Source organism: Mastomys coucha, unplaced genomic scaffold, assembly GCF_008632895.1.
Source record: "Mastomys coucha isolate ucsf_1 unplaced genomic scaffold, UCSF_Mcou_1 pScaffold12, whole genome shotgun sequence".
Lineage (NCBI taxonomy): Eukaryota > Metazoa > Chordata > Mammalia > Rodentia > Muridae > Mastomys > Mastomys coucha.
In genome coordinates, this window is record NW_022196894.1 from 12,675,384 (window position 1) to 12,695,763 (window position 20,380).

Genomic DNA, 20,380 nt, shown 5'->3' on the forward strand with positions numbered 1-20,380 from the left:
CCCAATATTTCTATCCACACGTGCTTGGAGGTTTTAAGATTCTTTCAAGGAGGAGTGATAGGTCAGGATAAAAATCAAGAGAGCATTTTGTAGGGGGAGGAGTTTCCATAATTGGTTCTTGATTATGTCAATAAAAAAAGGTGTGACTTCCTGGCCTGAGGAGGAAGAAGAGGGAGACAGGAGGAAGGTTTTTCAGATGAGGTTTTGGAGTGAGGAAGAATCAGCAGACATGTACGTTTAGAGCCTCCTAGAATTTGTAGCCTCCACCACCAGTGGAGGACAAGGAAGATGATAGAGGGAGATAGTTGATAGGAGTAGGACAGGAAATTCTTCACCCAGCCATTGAGTTATTGGGCTAGTTTTAAAGTAATAATAGTCTTGTGTTTTCCATCCGTGGAGATAAGGTGGGCAGAAGGAGAAAGTGGACAACCAGGGCAGTTATTGGCAGTTGGGTGAGGCTAGCTGTGAGAGGCCACTGGAGTGCAGGCAGCAGCTCGAGGATCCTGGGGTTGGGGGATGGTTGGAGCTAGAGGGACCGGGAGGGGTCATAGCTCACAGGGCAAGGAGATAGCATGTTTTTCAAATTACAAGTAACAGCATTTAATAACAAGGAATTCATGTCAGGCCCGAGCAATCTTGTCCAAACTATGAAGAATATTACACTGCTCCAGTTTCTTCAAACAACTTGAACATCAGGACATAAATGAACTCAGAGGGTCAGAACCCTCTGGGAAATTTCCCGGAGGACTGGGAAATTGTGGGCAAGCCTGCTACAAGCTAAGAGCTACTGCCAGCCAAGTAATGGAGAAAAGTTTACCCTGCTGTTCTTCACAAATTGCAGCCAGTGCATGCTCTGTAGAAGACACACCTGATGAAACAAAAACCAAGTTAAATACAGTTATGCATGAGCCTTTCACTTGAATGCAGCTGGATGAAAACCATGATAGCAGATTGAGAAACACATCTCACACATAAGGACCATCATGGCAAAAGATTAAATGTTCATCAATGGTTTTCTCTATTTCCCCTTCTTCATACTTCTTGTGTTTTGCGTACTTATCTAACTACATAAGTTGTATGACTTTATATGTATGTCTGGTGTACTTGCATGTGTTGGCTCATGTGTCAGTAGTAAGGGTCTCAAGTTATCTTGACCTTGCCTTGAAGCTCGAGGTCAGAAATTTGGCTAGACCATTTGCATGATAATTCCAAGGGGTCTGTCTCCTCCTATCATCATAGGCATGAGATGATAGGCTCACACTGCTATGAAGGCTTTTTTATGATTACTAGATCTGAGCTCATCTCCTCATGTTTGCTGAGCAAGTACTTGCCCTAGTGAGCTCTCATTCCTGACACGTAAAGGGAAGTTTTGATGGCTAGATTTTCATCTCATGGTAACTCTCATCAGTGTATTAGAGTCCAGAGAACATATAGATCATAGAACTTTGTAGTGTTCAATCCTATGTTGCAGCTCTGTACAAAAAGCATAAACAGATAAAGAATGCATATATTCTCTGTATTGTGGAATTTGTAGGACTTGTGGGAGATTACAAACTGATAGACCATAAGTAATTATCAATTTCCTTTTATGGTGAGCAGCCTATAGAACCAAGAGGTTGATCTTAAAAAGATGTATCTTGAGTTGTGTTAAGATGTGCAATGTGGGATTTGCTGGCTCAAAGGGCAACAAAAGTGATCATGTTGTTTGATGAGCAAAGTCCCCAAGACAAGAAAAGGCCTGGTGCCTTAGAGTTGTTGGTAGGAACTGGCCTGGCCTATTGGATCATGTCTCTGGAACATATTTTCCTCACATTGCTTCAGCAATACAGCTTCACCTTTTGGGGAAATGGGCAGACATATGCCTCATATGCTTTGGTTCCAGAATCCTCACTTGGAATATCCTAGTACTCAATGCTATGACAGGGAATAGTTAATAAAGTAACAGTTACTAAGTACCATGACAGGAAATAGTTAATAAAGTAACAGTTACTAAAACTTGCCATTTCTACCATTTCCAAGGCCTCATGAGGATGGCTGTGAAAATCTTTCATTCTTTGCTTAGAAGACTTTCCCAATCCAAGGAACTCATTGAAATGATACTTCCTAAACACCATGGTACTCCACATTGGCCATGACTTCTGTTTACATTTCTATAGTATGTGGTGGATGTTCAGTGGCTGGGAGACACTGACACTGAATGTCCCATTGTTTGAGCCAGTTGCCACAGGGGACATGGCATGGAGAGCTTGACTCAATGCCACCATGGTCAGACTTCCATTGTGTATGTTCTGTCTCTCAATAATAATTGTGGGGTTTGCTTCTTATTTGGTCTTTTCTAGAGAAATAGTCTTAGGATCTACACTATTCTGACCTTATGAGGTTCTCATGAGATCTCCAACATGGGTTCAGGGAGTAAAACATAGGTTCCCTGTGGCTGCAACTCCTACCCCCCTGATCCCAGAAACTTCTGAGGACAAGAAAGTGGAGCACAATAATCTCTTCTCATATCTTCCTTACACGTCATGAAGCCAGAATGCAGTCAGAGCACAAGGGGAATGGGATCTCACCAAATGGGAACACAGTGTGATGTTACCCAAGGGACTTTTATCCATGCCAGACAATTTAGGGTATTGTTTTGAATGAGAATGGCCCCAATAGATTTTTGGATACTTGGTCCCCAGTTGCATATGTAGCAGAGGATGGCCTAGTCGGTCATCAAGGGCAAGAGAGGCCCTTCGTCCTGTGAAAGTTCTATGCCCCAGTGTAGGGAAATGCCAGGGCAGGAGGCAGGAGAGGGTGGGTTGGCGAGCAGGGGCAAGGGGAGGGAGGAGGGAACAGGTTTTTTTTTTTTTTTTTTGGAGGGGAAACAGAGAAAGGGGATATCGTTTGAAATGTAAATAAAGAAAATATCTAATTAAAAAAGGTTCCTTCATAGAAGCCGGGCAGTGGTGGTGCATGCCTTTAATCCCAGCACTTGGGAGGCAGAGGCAGGCAGATTTCTGAGTTTGAGGCCAGCCTGGTCTACAGAGTAAGTTCCAGGACAGCCAAGGCTACACAGAGAAACCCTGTCTCAAACAAAACAAAACAAAACAAAACAAAAGATTCCTTCATAGATCCATACATTGTTTAACAACACATGACAGAGATACTTCAATGTTTTTGGTGGGTTCAGCTTGGAATTCTAGTATAATTCTATGCTAATTAACACAAAACTGATCTACAACAAGCAGGCAAAGAGGTCATGGAAGAAGCAGTGCTCAGACACCAAGAATGGTAATCTGTCATTATCTGAAATACACAAGGACACAGTCCAGAGATACATTGAGCCTAACTAGAGCCATGGCTGGGTAGGTGGAATCTTAATCAAAAGTGGAGAATTGTAGGCACATGCCAGGGGCTGCTGCAATGTAACAGAGCAGTTGAAGTTCACTCTATCCGTGTATAGGAGTGCCAGAGGGAAATTCCTTGCTTTACAGTTAAGGCCACAAATGAAACCAGAGTACAACGTGGCAAAGCAAAACTATTGAAAAAGAACCAATTTTTTAAAAAAATGAACGGAGAAGTCCAAGTGATTCAACACCAATGCTGAAATCGAACTACTCTCGATCGAACAAGAGCTTCCTCATCAGGACAAACCCCAGCACACTGCAATGTCTTCTTTGAACAAACTTCCATCCTTTCTCTCAAAGCTCTTCATGGCATCACTGCAAGGGATGTGTGCCACTAACAGCAGGGAATAAAGGCACTGCCTTATTTTTATCATGGCATGGAACAAATACTCAGCAAGATGCAGCATAAGAGATAAAGGCATCCCTTCTCCCAGGCTCTGAGGAGAGGGAACTCATGGCAGATGGAGAAGCTCCTGACTTGGGAAGATGGGTCTGAAGCAGCTGGCTACATGCCTTTGGCAGGCCCATGTTGCATTCAGTCATCCAATTTCCCCCCATCAAACCTTGAGGAGGACATTTTGACTTTAATAACAGGAAGCCCCTTACTGAAGAGGAGCACAGACTCAGGAACTCTGTGCTGACCTGCATTAGGGTCATGGGCCTGGACTAGTTTGAGAGTGAACCTACGAGGCTGCTTTAATAGGTTTTTTTCACTATGACCATGAGTTCTTCAAGAACTCACCATTACAGACATTACCTCTACACTCCTTATATTCAATTCCTCTATCTTAAACTCCTATGGATAGACATTTAAAGGATAGTAGCCCTCATTTGACACTGCGATTCTGTGGGCTGTCTCCAGTGGACATGACATGTTTTATTTTGGGGGGTGATGGGACATGGTGAGTCTGAAAGTTCACAGGATAGGCAAACTTTTAAGCTCATCAAAGCTTGGCAGATATAATAGTACCGGTGATGTATTCAAAGTGCCCACCATGATGAAATTCCTTATTTTCTTCACTCATTTCACACTAGCAAACCATTTAAAATCAGAAAAATTAAATTTCAAAATTTCAAAGAATCATGCTTATTTGAGAATAGAATTAAGGGTACTAGAAAACAAGATTCTGAAGGAAAAACAAATTAATATAAAAACCCACCAAAGAGATCAAAATAAACAAACAAGAAAAACCAACTCAAATTGTTGAGCTCAAATTAGTTTAGCAAACAAACTCAACCTCTTGATGTCAAATAAGATCCACAATGTCTGTTTCCAAGTGATCAATAATATCAATGTCTACATGACCCAGGGTCAGGGTCTGAGGCCAGACTAAACAACAGCTTCTCTGCAGCGAGAGGACAAGACCCAGACCTGGCCAGTGCCTTTGCTGGGCAGGGTCTGCAAGTCCTCACAAATGACCTCCAGTGAAGTCATTGCAAGAAAGGAACCAATCATGCTAGTCACCAGCAAAAGAATTTTTTTTTTACTTTATATCTACCTGAATAGATTTATTTTCTCATTTACTTTGGACCATGACCAAATCCCTGAGAAGCAACATAGATTTTACTTAGTCTCTGGCTCTCAGTGAACCTGGAGAGCATAGCTGGAGACTTGAGAAAATGGGTCTGAAGCAGCAGCTTCTGTGGCCTTTGCAGGTCTTTCTGTCTTGAATGACACAATTTCTCCTTCTGGCTTCCAGTGCCCTGGTGTTTCATAACCTCCACATACAGCACCCTCTCTATAAACCACAAATTCAGAAACAAGACATGGTACGAGTCCTCTGTCATTCAGACTTTAAGGAGGGCATCTTGACTATGAGAGCAGCAGTAACATCAGGCTTGAATGGACTCAGAGGGCTTTGTGCTGGCCTCAGTGAGAGACATGGTTATTCACTAGTTAGAGAGTGGACACACAGGCTTCTCCAATGTCCTTTTCACTCAGACTCTCAGATTCTGCCTGCTGCAAACTTCCCCATCTCTACAGTCAAGATGCTCAAGATGCCCCCGGCATGTTTTATCTCTTGATTTGCACGATAGTAGGGGAAGACTCTTGCCAAGATGTGGAATTAGAGAAACACAGGGAAATACCATGGGAAGTAACAAAGCTGGTAGGGTCTAAGTGTGTGGCAGAGTCAAATTCCTTATTTTTTTTTACAGCTAATATATACATACAAGTGTTTTAAGGTATAGAAATAACCCAATGTACAAATGTCAAAGATTAGTGGTGAATAGATAGATGATAATAGAAAATGGGTGATAATTTAAAAACTAAAGCAAATGCACAAGCTAAATCTGAAGCTATAAACAGTAAATCAAAATCCAGGCACCAACACCAACCCAAGCAAACTTACTACGTTCAGGTCAGTGGGGATCATAGATGTTAAATTCAAAAGATGAAGGACAAAAATGTAATCTCAGTCTAAATCCTGCTCTTAGCCAACCTGCAGCTAGCTTTACTGCAGTAGAAGGACAAGATCCAGGCCCATGTGCTGCCTTACATGGATGAGTGACTATCACTTCTCAGAATGGCTCCTTGTGAGGTCATAGGAGCTGTGGACCAATCTCAGCTAGCCAGAACCCATTACCATTCTCTCCTTCTCTCCAAGGATTTCCTCTAAAATCCATGGCACAAAACGACTCCTGAGCAGCCACGGGAACAGTCAAGAGTTCTCCATTTGACCATCCTCAAAACATACATCCTAGATTATAATTTTATGATCTTCCTGAAATTTAGACAGTTTTGTCACCATGCAGGGCAGAGAGGCAGATCGGGTCCAGTGCTGTGGGAAAATACATGTAACAGAATAAATAGAATGCAAGACAAATAAATAAAGGACTGAATGCAGCCCTTCTGTTGAATATAGAGAGAACAGAAACAGAATTATGAACAAAAAATAAGCCCTCTCTACACTTTTCATCTCATGATAGGTTAGTCTTGACTTCACTATTCCCAATAAATTAAGTCAATATCTGCACTTTATTAAAGATGAAAACCAAGAATTTTTTCAGAGGGCAAAGATGGCATGGCTCCATCTCCCACAGCCATAGAAATTATTTTTTTGTGTGTACAGTACTGTGGAATGACAAGATTTTCTCAACATTACTGTAACCACCAATCCCTGTCTCATGAGATCTAGGAATTCTGATGGGAAATCAGACAAGGACCCTCTGGGACAGTTGTGATGAAGCTTCATCCTCGTGGCCTGTGGATGCTCCTCACATGCCCTGGTTACTCTTTTCCCTCTGCTCATGTGAAATGCTTCTGTGATCACCTTTGAAGCCCCATCTACGTGTAAATCCTGTTCTTGAGGGAATTACTTGACCAGGCTATAGCATTTTTCTTTTGGTGTTGTGTAAACTTTGTGAAATGATGCTTAAAGGCAAACCACCATGGCATCTACCCAGGGGAAATGGCCCCCAAATTATAATTACAATGACCATCATAAATATCATACAATCAATAGTATAGTGGTGATGACATTAATAATTATAAAGATTTTTTCACAGAAACTCATCTATCACACCACAATTCTTTTTTCTTTTAGAATAAAATTATTTTTATAAAGAAATTTAAAGTATGAAGGTAAACAACTCCATTAACTTTAAAAATACAATATTTGGAAGGGTTGTGAGAGATGGCTCAGTGGTTAAACACTTGGTTGATCTTCTACAGGACTCAGGCTCCATTCCTAACACTCCAAGGTCACTTACAACTGTTTGTAACTCCAGTCCCATGAATCAGATGCCCTCTTCTGGCCCTCTTGGGCACCAGACATACATGTGGTACACAGACATATGCAGGCAAAACACTCAGTGCACACACAGAAAACTAGAGAATTGTGATGTGATTAAAAAGAACAAATTAAGAAGAAATGTATAACTACACTGCTAGAGGTACAAGCACACTAATAATATTTGTACTAATTCTTAGAGAATTTCATACATGTGTACAATCTATTTTTTTTTAACTTTTCATTTTTTATTTTCTTTCAGAAGACTGGATAAGGCACCTATACTCTAGAACCTCTATTTAACATGAGAAGGGCACTTACTTATACATAACACAGGAGGAAAGGGCATGATTGTCAAAAAGGGAACATGAATCCCCAAATAAATTATCTTACAAAAATAACACACTCGCTTTTCCACTTTTTTTTTTTACTATTGGTAAAAACAAACAAAAATTCACATTAAAAATTATCTGTATGCTGATATAACAAGACCACGATTTTTTTACATAAGTAAGTCAAATAAATATTTTACAGAAATTTAAGTTTTTAAAAAAAATAGGTCAAGTATTTATCCTTTATTTCTTTGGTCCACTAAAAGGCCAGTTCTCAACCTGACACTACACTGACTTAACACTCCGCACAGCCCACGTGCACGGTTGAGGCAGGATGCACACGGGACCTGCTAACACTGCTGTGTTCTTCCAAAAGTGACTTTACCTTGAGGAATGCAGACCCCTGCCATCTCTGTGTCACATGTCAGTAAAGAGGAAAGATGGCTAACGCTGGCTGTCACAGATGTCCCAGACCCAGAGTCTCCTGAGCACAGGAGCAAAGCCAGCACACTCATGGGGTGGGAGTGGAGAGGAGCAAACACCCAGGACTGGACTGAGGAGTCCGGCCTTTTCTGTTGTTTACTTCTGGCCTTCAATCTTGATGAAGATTTACTAATGTGACATTTTCTGTTCTAACAGCCAACTTTAGGAAGAACAGTGGAAAAAAGTATGCACACTTTTAAAGCTAGTTTGATATTTGTACTGAAAAGAAAACTGAGCTATGGTTTTGTCCACCCCGTTCAGCTCACTTCTTACTGAAATCTTACAAGGTGAACCCAGCAACACATTCCATTTCTGGTGGACAGAGAGGTAAGCTCACCTTTTCAAAGTGAGAGACAACTAAGCTGAGGACAGAAACAGAAAACCCTCACTCCAAAGCCAAGCCCTTCGAATGCTAAAATACCAGCATTTTCCATCCGGGGTAGAAAAACGAGCATCCGAAGTAAAGAGAGACGTAGGCCTGCTCAAGCAGCCAGTCAAACTGGTGTTTGTAACCTCCCGGTTACTGGAGCTGATGGTCACTCAGAGCTTGACGTTCCCACCTTCATGGCTGTTAGAAGTTCCTAGAGTCACAGCTTCGATGTCAAACGTGACAGTGGAGCCAGAGGTAACTGCAGGCAACTGATTGGTCATTTCTTTTCCATTGACAAAGACTGCACCATTTGTGCTGATGCACACAGCTTGGTCCCGCTGCAGAGATTCAAAGCCATTCTGCTTTTCTGCACACACTCCTATACTGTCTCTTCGGTCTGGCTGTCCCACAGTTTCAACTCTGAAGGTCAGTGTCTGCCCACAGAAGTAAGTTGGAGCACTGGAGTAGAGAACGCCTGAGGCCTCAGCATCGTTCCGGAGGGCTATATTCCTTCGACTGCTCAGACTGTATCCTTCAAAGCCAGTTGTCCACTCATGAGGCACCAGTGTGGAGTGACCTGTCTGGGGAACACTCCAAGGACTCCATTCCTGCCGGCCATCTCCTCCGGCGCAGACTCTGAATTGATAATCAACATTGGGGTCTATGTGCAACACTATGAATTCCGTTTCAGAACCTACATACACGTCTTCAAAATGATTTGCAGTACATTTACGGAACTGAAGCCTGTAATCTTGGGCCGTAAAGTCATCATCCACCTTACACCATCGCACTATGATGCCTCCAGGTTTCCCTATTAATTCTTCAGTCTGTACTGGCAGGCAGGAGGCTACTGTTCCATGCTTAAAAATGTGGTCTTTCACTATGTTAAGAATGGAATCGTCCAACTGAGCCGACAAACAGGGTACATCAACTAGCAAAGGCACTTCTGGTAAGCTGTCCGACTGAATGTGTGAGGCCTTTTTGGTAAAGTTCCACAATTTATCATTCTGCTCTTTGATACCACCAAGAATGGCAATCTCACCTTCTCGGACCATCTGCAGTATTAACTCCATGCTCTATGAGCTTCTGGCAGTCATCTAGTTTGATGGTTCAATGGTGTCCACCTCTTGCAATAGGGTCACCAATCGCTCATCCAAAAGCTTCCCAAGGGTTCCTTTTAAATCACTAAAATGCTGTTTGAGGACATCTCTTGTCTGTGAAGCACTCTCCTTTATCTGCCTCTGCGCCTCCCGCAGCCCCTGCAGCCGCTGGCCCAGCTCCCACCAGTAGCTCTGCGACGCCTCCACGTTCTCGCGGGCTTCCTGAAGCAGCACCTCGGGGGCTCCATCGCGCCCTTCATCTGGCCGCGCGGACCGCCGGATTCCGGACTGCGCCGGGCTCCCACGAGCGACCCCCACAATCTACTTTTTTTCACAATTCTTTTTCTCTGTGTACTTATTTGTGTCTCTCTATGTATTTGTGTGAACTTATGTGCATGGATACTCATGCTGTAGCATGTTGTGAAGAACAGAGTACAATCTGCAGGACTCAGTTCTCTCCTTCCAACATGTGGGCTATTTGGAGTGACCTTCAGGATGGGTGACAAGCACCCTCACTCAGTGAACCATCTTACTAGTGTCATACCACTAGTTTTGGATTTATATATTAACACTTGTGAAATTCAAATCATTCAAACATCCTCATGACTATAGCTGAGACATAAAACCCATCTATTCATTGAACTATCTCAAGTTTGTATATGCTAATTTTGATAACACAAATTGTATGTCTATATTTTTAATCTCCATTAAAAATATAATATTAATTTCTACAATATATTCTGACTACAGTTTTCCCTTCCCCCACTCTTTCTTCTTTTTTTTTAAAGGTTTATTTATTATTATAAGTGAGTACACTGTAGCTGTCTTCAGACGCACCGGGAAAGGGCATCAGATCTCATTATGGATGGTTGTGAGCCACCATGTGGTTGCTGGGATTTGAACTCATGACCTTCAGAAGAGCAGACAGTGCTCTTACCCGCTGAGCCATCTCACCAGTGGTCCACCACTCTTTCTAACACCCCTTGCCCTTTTCCACTACGTCCATTTCCACTCTATTTCCTCTTCAGAAATGAGTAGGCCTCCAAGAGACAACAGCCAAGCAGGACAAAACTAGGCAATATAAGACAAGGCAAATGCCCTCCTATGGACCCAAGCAGAAAAAGCTTCTCAAGAGCAGGCAAAAAAGTCAGAGACACATGTGATCTACCCCCCCCCCCCACAAAAAGCTAGGACTGGAGAGGTGGCTCAGCGGCTCAGTGGTTAAACCCATAATGGAATCTTGTACCCTCTTCTGGTGTGCAGACATAATGCATGTAGAATACTGTATACTAAATAAATAAATCTTTAAAAAGATAAACAAGCTAATGGTGGTAAACTATACACAGAAGACCTCCGTGCAGATCCATGCAGGCTTTGTGTTTGAAACTTCAGTCTCAGTGAGCCCCTATGAGCTCTTTGGTGAGACATGCCATATTTCTATATGTCGATTAAATATTTTCTTTGCTAAGCATTGCTGTGGTCACGGTGCCTCTCCATATCAGTAGAAGTATAACAAAGACACACTAGCCTTTGATTGCAATTTTGGTATCTGGGCTACCATTTCCTATCAGTGAATTAATACTCTAGAAATGTATCTGAGAATCAGAGAACAGCAGCATCTTCTGCCTAGCCTGAAGCTAAGGACGCTGGACATCAAACACATACAGAAACAAAATTCGCCACCTTTGTGGTAGCTGACTACTTACTATGCAACTTATAAATTAAGGAGGCATATTTCAATTGTTTTTCTTATTATTGTGACAAAATGCCTGACAAAGCAGCTGAAGCAGGAGTCATTTTGGCTCACACTGAGGGCACGGTCTATGACATTAGCACCTGGACCCAACTACTGCGAAGGCCTGCCAGTAGACCCTCCTCTCTCACAGGTATCATCAGACCCTGCGGAAACACCACCTATGAGTCTCCAGCCAATAGATTTCCAAGAACCATGTTTTGTTTGTTTGTTTGTTTAACCAGCGGATGAGAACTTATATCTTAGAAGGTATTGCTCGCCTCACTGCCTCTTCACCATCCCTTCCCCAAATCCTTTCTTGGTATCAAAGACAAAAGGGGAGCCTGGTACTGCTATGGAAGCCCTGATCCCTCTCACCTTGTTGTCTGCAAGTGGTGCTGGGCTTTAACTCTCCTCGGAGCCTCTGCTGTATTGTTGGCTGTTTGTTTCTCCATGGTGCTAATAACCCTTTTACTAAACATATTGCCCTCACAATCCATTACAGTGAACTCCTTGACTCCTCATCTGCAACCTTTCAGTTTACCTTGATTAGGGAAGCATGGTGGCAGAGTGTGAGGTGCTCATCACGTTGTATCTGCAGTGAGGAGGCAGAGAGCAATGAATGTTGGTGTTAAGCTAGCTTTCTTTTTATTATTCATCCCAGGATTCCAGCCCACGGGCAGGGTCACAGCACATTCACACATACCACTCACAACACACACACACACACACACACACACACACACACACACACAGACACACAAACACACACATTAATTAAAGTATAAAAAATGACGTAAACATCAGCTCGTGAGTCTGATGCTTAGCATTCCCCGACTAAGTCTGATTTCTGTCAAAAATTCTGCCTCTCCGACCATTTCCAAACTACCATCAGCGCTCAAGGCTAATGGTGACATTTATTCTGGGATAACGTCCTTAGTACTCCTCACACTATGTTTAAGCTTAAGAAAAAAGACATAAGATGTATTATGGAATGCCTGATGGAACTGCCATTAAGTCGCCACTATCATACACGCAGGATGGAAACCTGCTGAGAAGGTCACACATGCAGAATGGAAATATGCTGGAAAGTCAATATTCCAACCACCTTCACAGCCCTGTGATCACACAACACACCCTTCTTTCCATGGATTGCTTCTGCCTCTGGTCCCGGTGTTTTATCACTTGTGGAAAGCTTTTGAGGCCTCTTTAGAAACTTGACAGCAATTTGACCTTGAGCTAGAACAAAGTAGTAGGCCTCAGGCAGGAATTTGACCTTGGGCTGGGACTTGGAAGTAGGCTCAAGATGAATATAGCTGAGGAATGTATTCTTCATATTTTGATAGGTTTTGTTAAGACCCTGAATACATGGGACCTTCTGTATATGCTTTGTTGACAAACAAAGCTACTTGGTTTATGTCTTATGGCTGACCATAGTCTTTGTATGTACTTAGAGTGATATAAAAGCAGACTGCAGAAAAATAAACCTGCCTCAGCCTCAGAACTGGCTGGGGTCACGCTACAGTGTTGTCTTCCTGAAGAACCTGTTGACTGACTGAGCTGGCTTGGTCAATCACTGAAACAGACAGTAACAAGTACAGCATTCAAGTGCCCAGGGGACCAAGACCCTTGTGATGGCATCTATTCCAACAGCTATACTCTAAAGATCCAAACATGTGATGTCTACATGCTTGAATGTTCTCATAAACAATCAAGATATTTGAGACTACACAAAACCCAACCTTAGTGGGCAAGGTGACACTGGCACTAATCCCGGCAACCACCAGAGGTGGTGTTCATTCCTGTAAGATAATTCTGTAGCATATGGTAATGACATCTTCCTATGAGGACTTCCATGGTTCAGATAAACCTGCAAGCAGTCTGTTGCACAAATTCTGTTTTACTCATTCTTTCCTTCTTATACCTCAGGAGAGCACCACAGTAGATCCAGCATCCATTATCGTTATGGAAACTATATCCTCCCTCACTGTCAGGACCTACATAAAATATTAAGGCCTAGATGGAATGTTAAGGCCTAGGTAACTGTTACCTGGTTACCCTGCCTTTAAGGAAACCTTCACATACATTGCTGCTGTTACTAGGAAACTTACTAATACCAAAGATTGATTACATACTCTGCTATGTTTTGTGCCCTTGGAAACCAATCACAATACAAGTCAGAACTGCTTTGTATAGTTACCCACGATAAGCTTGGACCCGAACCAACAACCCAACAGCACTTCCTGTACCTACGCATAAGCTTTTATGACATTTGCCTTTATAAGCTGTCCCTGGGATGGACCCCAACATAAAGAGATACCTGCATCAATATAAGAAACTATTTGGAATAAGACTTCCATTCTGAGGAGTGGTCTAGTAGAGTGTAAGTTTCCAAGGCCTCCCTGGGAACTGGCATCCTACTTAGGAGAAAGAGACATGTATATGGGTAACTACCATCCTGGTTGGCAATTTAAGACAGGAATGAAGTCCCATCCTGGTATACAAGTTAGGACATGAATATTAAAAGATGCAAGTCCTGGGCTGGAGAGATGGCTCAGTGGGTAAGAGCACTGACTGCTCTTCCAAAGGTCCTGAGTTCAAATCCCAACAACCACATGGTGGCTCACAGCCATCCATAATGAGATCTGACGCCCTCTTCTGGTGTGTCTGAAGACAGCTACAGTGTACTTACATATAATAATAATTAAAACTTTGGGCTGGAGCAAGCAGGGCCTGCGTGAATGGGGCCAGATAGAGAAACCATCGGTAATGAGATCTGATGCCATCTTCTGGAGTGTCAGTTCTGAAGACAGCTACAGTACACTTAGATATAATAAATAAATAAGTCTTAAAAAAGAAAAGAAAAGAAAATACAAGTCCCCTGCCACAGTTGAATACCGCAACCAATGGGAGGGAGCAGAAGAAGTATACAACAAAGATATGTTCCTAAGGAAATCCCCTATCCCTAAATCCTGGTTGGTGGAATAACTTGTCACAGATATTTGTGGATTTGGGGCTTAAAAACTCTGTAGGATCTTAATTTGGGTCATGGTTCAGTTCCTGAATCTAGACCGTGGCCCTGGTTAACCAGTCCTGGGGCGCATGCTCAATCAACTCTCCCTGTCTGACTGAGAACAGTGTTTGTATGGTTTGTGAGGCGACTGCTGAACCCCAACATGCACAATGAAGGGAGAAGTGTGGGCTCACTACTGGGAGTGGGGGTCAGTGTTCTGTTCCAAGCTACTGTGATTCCCAGTGTGGCTACCACATACTCCTTCTCCCATCTGATATGATTCTATGGCCTATTATTTGAACCAATCTAGGGTGAATTGTGATTCAGGTTTCAATGTTTTCTGTTTGAATGTCAATGTGGAGAAAGTAAAGCTTATGAAAAGAAAATCAGAGAATACTATGGTGGGGAAAGATGAGGACTACATGGTGTCCCAAGCCTTTACTCACCTCATCAACAATTTTATATTTGGGAAAATAAATGTCTGTTTGGTAGGCAGCCAGTCACTATGCCCAGGTACTCATATGAGGTAGAAAATGATTTTCAGTTACAAAGACTTCAGTGAGTTATAGACCAATGCATTCACCAACATGGAGGAGGCAGCCGCGAGCTACAGCCAGCCTCCCAGTACCATGTTATCTTTGTTCAGTGTCCCCTGGAAGGGACCAAATCAAACATTTGAATCTGACATGGATTGAGAGTGAGATGGGCAACTCTCAGGCAAAACTGAGTGCAGAACCTTAGTGCTATAGGAGTGGGAACCTGAAGTCATTTGCAGGAGAACTTAGGCATCCTGAAACATTTTCAGATAAGAAATATAAATGGATTTTCACTCCCCCTATGCCAATAGGTTATCTAATTCCAAGAAGTCATCCATAAACCATGTATAGGTGAGAATACTAAATGGACTCAGTATAGTAACAATAAAGTTTTTGCATTTTTTGTTTTTGTTTTTTTCAAGGCAGGGTTTCTCTGTATAGCCCTGGCTGTCCTGGAACTCACTCTGTAGACCAGGCTGGCCTTGAACTCAGAAATCCACCTGCCTCTGCCTCCCAAGTGCTGGGATTAACGGCGCGTGCCACCATTGCCCGGCAAAGTTTTTGCATTTTTAAATGCTAGAGTAGCAGAGGCTTAGCTATATTGGAATTCTAAAAATTGACTGATGGGGAATTGTTATATAACAAGACTGATCTTTGCTTTTTCAAATTATGGCCCATGTGCATTTCTTTCCTGCTCCTGTCTCTGTACTGCCCATGTACTGTTGCCATATAACTATGTCAATAAAACTGTTAGGAAAATAAACATGGCCCTTGCTGTAGAGAAGGCTACCCTCCCCCAGTGACATGCAGAGCCACCCTTCTGTATGGTAGGTGTGGTGGTTTGAATGAAAATGGCCCCCATAGACTCAGAGAGTGGCATTACTGGAGGTATAGCCTTGTTGGAGTAGCTGTGACCTTGTCAGAGACAGTGTGTCACTGTGTGGGCTTTGAGGTTTCAGAAGCTCAAGCCAGGCTGAGTGGCTCAGTGTCTCTTCCTGCTGCCTGCAAATCTAGATGGCGAACTCTCTGCAATGTCTCTAGCACCAAGTCTTGCCCCCATGACAATAATGGACTAAACCTCTGAACTGTAAGCCAGTCCCAATGAAATGTTTTCCTTTATAGGAGTTGCTGTGGTCATGGTGCCTCTTCACAGTAATAAAACCCTAGATAGGAAAGGTATGCATTTACCTCAGAATGACAGGCTAAAGCTCCATCTCAACTCTCACATAATCAGATGGAATTTCACTCTGGAGGTTTCCATGTCGACACGATCCAGGTTTGAACTTAGGACAGAGTTGTATGATTGTGAGTACAAGTGAGATGCTGGCTCTGAGTCAAGTCCTTAGTGGGGAGGTAGATGGGCAGGCTGTGGGGAAGGCAGATTTCTCTCGAAGGCACTGGGCATTTTCTCTCTGAAATGGGGGAACTCCTGCAGGTGTTGTTAATCTGAGTTTCATGGATGTCCCATCTATGCTGGATAGAAAAGATGATGTTTCAGTGTTCTCTGATTCCAGAATGGAAGAAATAAATCCAGTGTTACAGCTATTCAAATGGCTAAGACAGGTGCTCAGCTTGTTTTAGCCCAAGTAAAGAGGGAAAATAGATTTATCATACTGAAAAGAAAACAGGGGCATAGGAATAACAGACCAACTGTGCGCCATCGCAGGATATTTATAGCAAGAACAGATTAACTTGTACCAGTCACAGGATCTTTTACTCTCAAAAAAAAAAAAATGAACAAAAAGGTCATTTTCTCAGAAGAGTCTCCTAAAATGACCAAGGTAGTGAACATGTCTAGGCAAACTGTTGTGTTTGATGACAAATATTCATATTCACTATGTTATTGATTCCTTATCAGTTATGCCTTTGAAATCTTAGTCTCTCAAAACCCACAGATGTTAACACTGATAATACAGAGCTTGAGTGCAGGGGTGCATGAAGATCTCACTCCAAACACCTGCAATCATAATAAGACCCTTACAACAAGGTGAAAAACAGGATTGTGAAGTAGACAGAAGGAAGGTTTTTGTGAGAGTATAAACACTCCTTAAAAATGGAACCCTCTTGCCAGGTGTGGTGGCATCTGCCTTTAATCCTAGCACTCCAGAGACAGAGGCAAGTGGATTTCTGTAACCTTGAAGTTAGCCTAGTCCACATCATGAGTTCCTGGCCAGGCAGAAATACATAGAGACTAAGACCCTATCACAAATAAAAGGGAGAACTCCCTAAAGTGCTCTGAGTCCAGGTAAAGGCAGCACTGTGTGCTCTGTGTCCCCAGTGTGGGTTGAAGAGCATTATTCACTTCAAGTGCCCCAGGTCATACCACTGTCCACATCCACCAGGCATAAACATTGCCCCTTTCAGTCTTCCTTTACTGCAGACCTTGAGTAATTGGGAGATGGAGGTAACATTTGCCTTCACTCCTCTAGTCTAAAGGAAAATAACCCAGGAGCTCCTCACCCCAGCTCTGGACCTAAAAGAAATTGAGTCAGCCATGGCTGGTTCTTGCTTGTCCCTCCGCTTTCCTGGTACATATCAGGTACAGGCTTCACATGTTTAAAGCCAACCTCTTCTGGCAGGACACCTTGCTTTCTCATCATGAAATGATGAGAAACTGTGTTTCCACAGCACAGTCTGTGCTGACTCAGTTGCCTTCTCTCACTGCATATTCTGGAACACCAGCCAGACTCTTCTACACCCCAAGTAGTGATTTCATTGTGGCTGGCTACTACATAGCTCAGGACCAGCAGAAGTCATGAAGTCCTCAGTTTCTTTTAAGATACTATTCAGACTCCCATCAGCACCAGGACTCTGGGGTTACCAGCTAATTTTCTGGATCTAAAGATACCTCAACCAATGCAGGGCTTTACTCATCTCTGAAATTCCGACTGAGGATGAAGCTGACTTCTACTGTTATACATGTATTATGGCAACAGTCACACTCACACAGTGCCCCAAACCAAGGGACAAGTTAATCTAAAGCTTTCCATTTGGCTTCCTGTCACTGCTACACTTTCTGAGACTAAGTCTAAACTAGGAAGCAATTTATTATCACATATTGTGACACTAATGATGTCCTAGTAGTTGTAAATATGACAACATCTGCTACTTCCCCTTACCTACAATGCTAGTCTGATGCATTGTTCATACATTCTCAACCTGGACATTTCCACATGGACTTAAATCAGTTATCAGGATCTAGTTTCTCTCCAGGGAAATGAGAGGTGAGGTTGCTCCATCTCAGTGTATAGGTGTGGTTCCCATCCATCTGTGATCTTGTAATTAGGTCCACAGTGTGTCCAGATCATCCTCACTGGTCATCCCCAAGGGTGACCGAACTTTTTTTTTGCATCTATTATTTGCAATGTCTTAGTGGGGCATGTCCTTCTTTGAGGAGGCTCAGAGGAAGCCAGTCCCTTTCGTGAATGACTGATGCAGGCTCTGAAACTACTACCACTCTTCTGTGCCCCAAGGGGCTCTCCATCTACTGCCAAGGCTTTGTTCAGACTGAGGATAGGGGACGTAAAGGATGTTCTCAAATGTAGAAGATACATGCCACAAGAATATGAGATGAAGAACAGAAATATCTAGAGAGTTCTACCCTAACTTAGTAAGTCAACATTGTAGGAAGCCTGTACTACCTCACTCCCCTTCCATAGGTGATTGAGGGAACACTCAGCTTCACTGACTGTTCTGGAACCTCAGCTGGAGTAACGTACTTCCTGAGTGGTGGTGTGATTTTTGCTGGCTATGGTAACCATAGTCAAGAACACTCCTCAGGCCTGTAGAAAAGGCTTGTCATGATCACTATCAGTGTTCCTCTTCCCACCTGTAACTGTGGCGTGTCACTTTCCCTCACTTCCAAGAACAGCGAAAGCAAGGCATGGCAGTCTGTGACTCCCATGCACACACCGATTTGCCTGACCTGGACCATGTCTGCTTGTCCCCCCACATTCCATTTGACTTGCTGTAAGAAATGAGCAGATTGACATATAAATGATAGCCATGTATCTGTCATATAGCCGGATATAGAAAAGTCCTTAATCACGATAATGATATTTGTTTCCTGGTGAGTGCCTGTCTTCTGATCCTTGATCGGCAGGGCTAGTTAGCACTCTGGGGGTTTTCTTAGAAGGCAATAAGTCCTATTAGTGATGGTTCTGATTTCCTGACCTAACTGCTTTCCAAGAGCTTCACTCCCTAATAACCACCACTTTAGAAGTTAGAACCTTAGCATGTGCATTTTGAGGAGACATAGCATTCATATGCAAGAATATTGGAGATGCCATGACTATGAGGCATCTGACAAGGACAGCTGAGGGTGAGGGGTAGAACCAGTTGAAGAGAAAGGATGTTTGCTGTGGATGGATGAGCTGAAGAACAGAGACTGTCCAAACCCTTTAGAGACCAGATTCTAAGCCCCACATATTGGACATGTTGGTTCATCCTGACTATCTTCTCAGGTTGATGTCTGTGGGAGTTGTCTCAATAACTGAAGATGCAATATGAATGTGGGAGGCACTGTTTCATAGGCATGGCCTTAGAGTGTATAAACACAAAGTGAGCAGAAAGTAGCATACAGAAGCAAGGAATTAAGGATGCACATATTCTTTCTTTGCTTTTGACTGAGAATGTGAGATGATTAGCTGACCTTTTTTTGTTTTGTTTTGACTGCCTCACAATGATGAACTAGAACTTGAATTGTAAGACACGCCTCTTCATCCCTGAGTGGCTTTTGGTTAGGATGTTTTATCACAGCATCAGAAATTGGTACCAGGAGAGAGGATGTTTGTATGATGACCCTGATTGTGCTGCTTTTTGAAGGGATTGTGGGATATTTTGTAACTTGGGACTGAAAAATCTTTTGAGCTCTCATAACATAATGGGCCACTCTAGTTGGATTTTTAGAAGAAAGAATCCTGAAAGAATTGAAGACAATGGAGGCCTGTCTTGTGAAAGTCCAGAAGGGAACAGGAGTTCTAGTGGAAACTGAATTAGGAATTACTGGTGTGATGTTTTGCCTAAGAATTTGTGTGATAGTTATGCTCCTGCTGAAGGACCTGCAATTGCCAAAGAGATTGGCACCATCAAAGTGGAACTACATGTGCTTTGTTGGGACAGCAGTAACGAACTTATACAATACTCTGAGTGGACCTGGCTACATAGAAGAATAACTCAACAATGTAAAAATTGTCCACATGGTACTGGTTTTGAAGGTATGAAGTGGTCACAGAGAACACCCGAGACTTGGCAATTTTTAGTCCCTCTAAAGAGCCTTAAGAAACCCCAGTTGCTCTGGAGTCTCCAAAATATTGGAGATGCCATGACTGTGGGATATGTATGAAGGAGGGCTGTCTGTGTGGGGTACAGCCAGTTTAAGAGAAAGGTTGTGTGCTGTATAGATGGACGAGTTGGATTTTATATACCTTTGGATAGTAGATTATAAGTTCCAATATTGGATATTGAGTTTGATGATTTTGGAGTTACACTGCTAACTTTAGGTTTATCTTCGGTGTTTTTTCTTCTATATTTCTCTTTTTTCTTCTGAATTTCCCTTTTGGAATAAAAATGTTTAAGTATGCAACTTGGGTTTTTTTTTTTTTTTCAGTTTTTTTTGTTTTGTTTTGTTTATTTGTTTTTAATAGGAGTCCACACTTCAAAAGATTGGGGTCTTTTGAAATGCTGTAATTTTGA

The 20,380-nt window shown here is 42.6% G+C and overlaps 1 long non-coding RNA gene and 1 pseudogene across 1 annotated transcript; both read right to left on the minus strand.

Annotated features, from left to right (window-relative positions):
* Positions 1-581: 581 nt before the first annotated feature.
* Positions 582-5,907, minus strand: LOC116086301. The gene is made up of 2 exons (XR_004116867.1): positions 5,741-5,907; positions 582-868 (listed from the first exon to the last, which is right to left on the minus strand). It is a non-coding gene; the product is annotated as an uncharacterized LOC116086301 (long non-coding RNA).
* A 2,120-nt stretch (positions 5,908-8,027) lies between these two features.
* LOC116086302 lies at positions 8,028-9,665 on the minus strand (annotated as a pseudogene).
* Between the last annotated feature and the right edge of the window lie 10,715 nt (positions 9,666-20,380).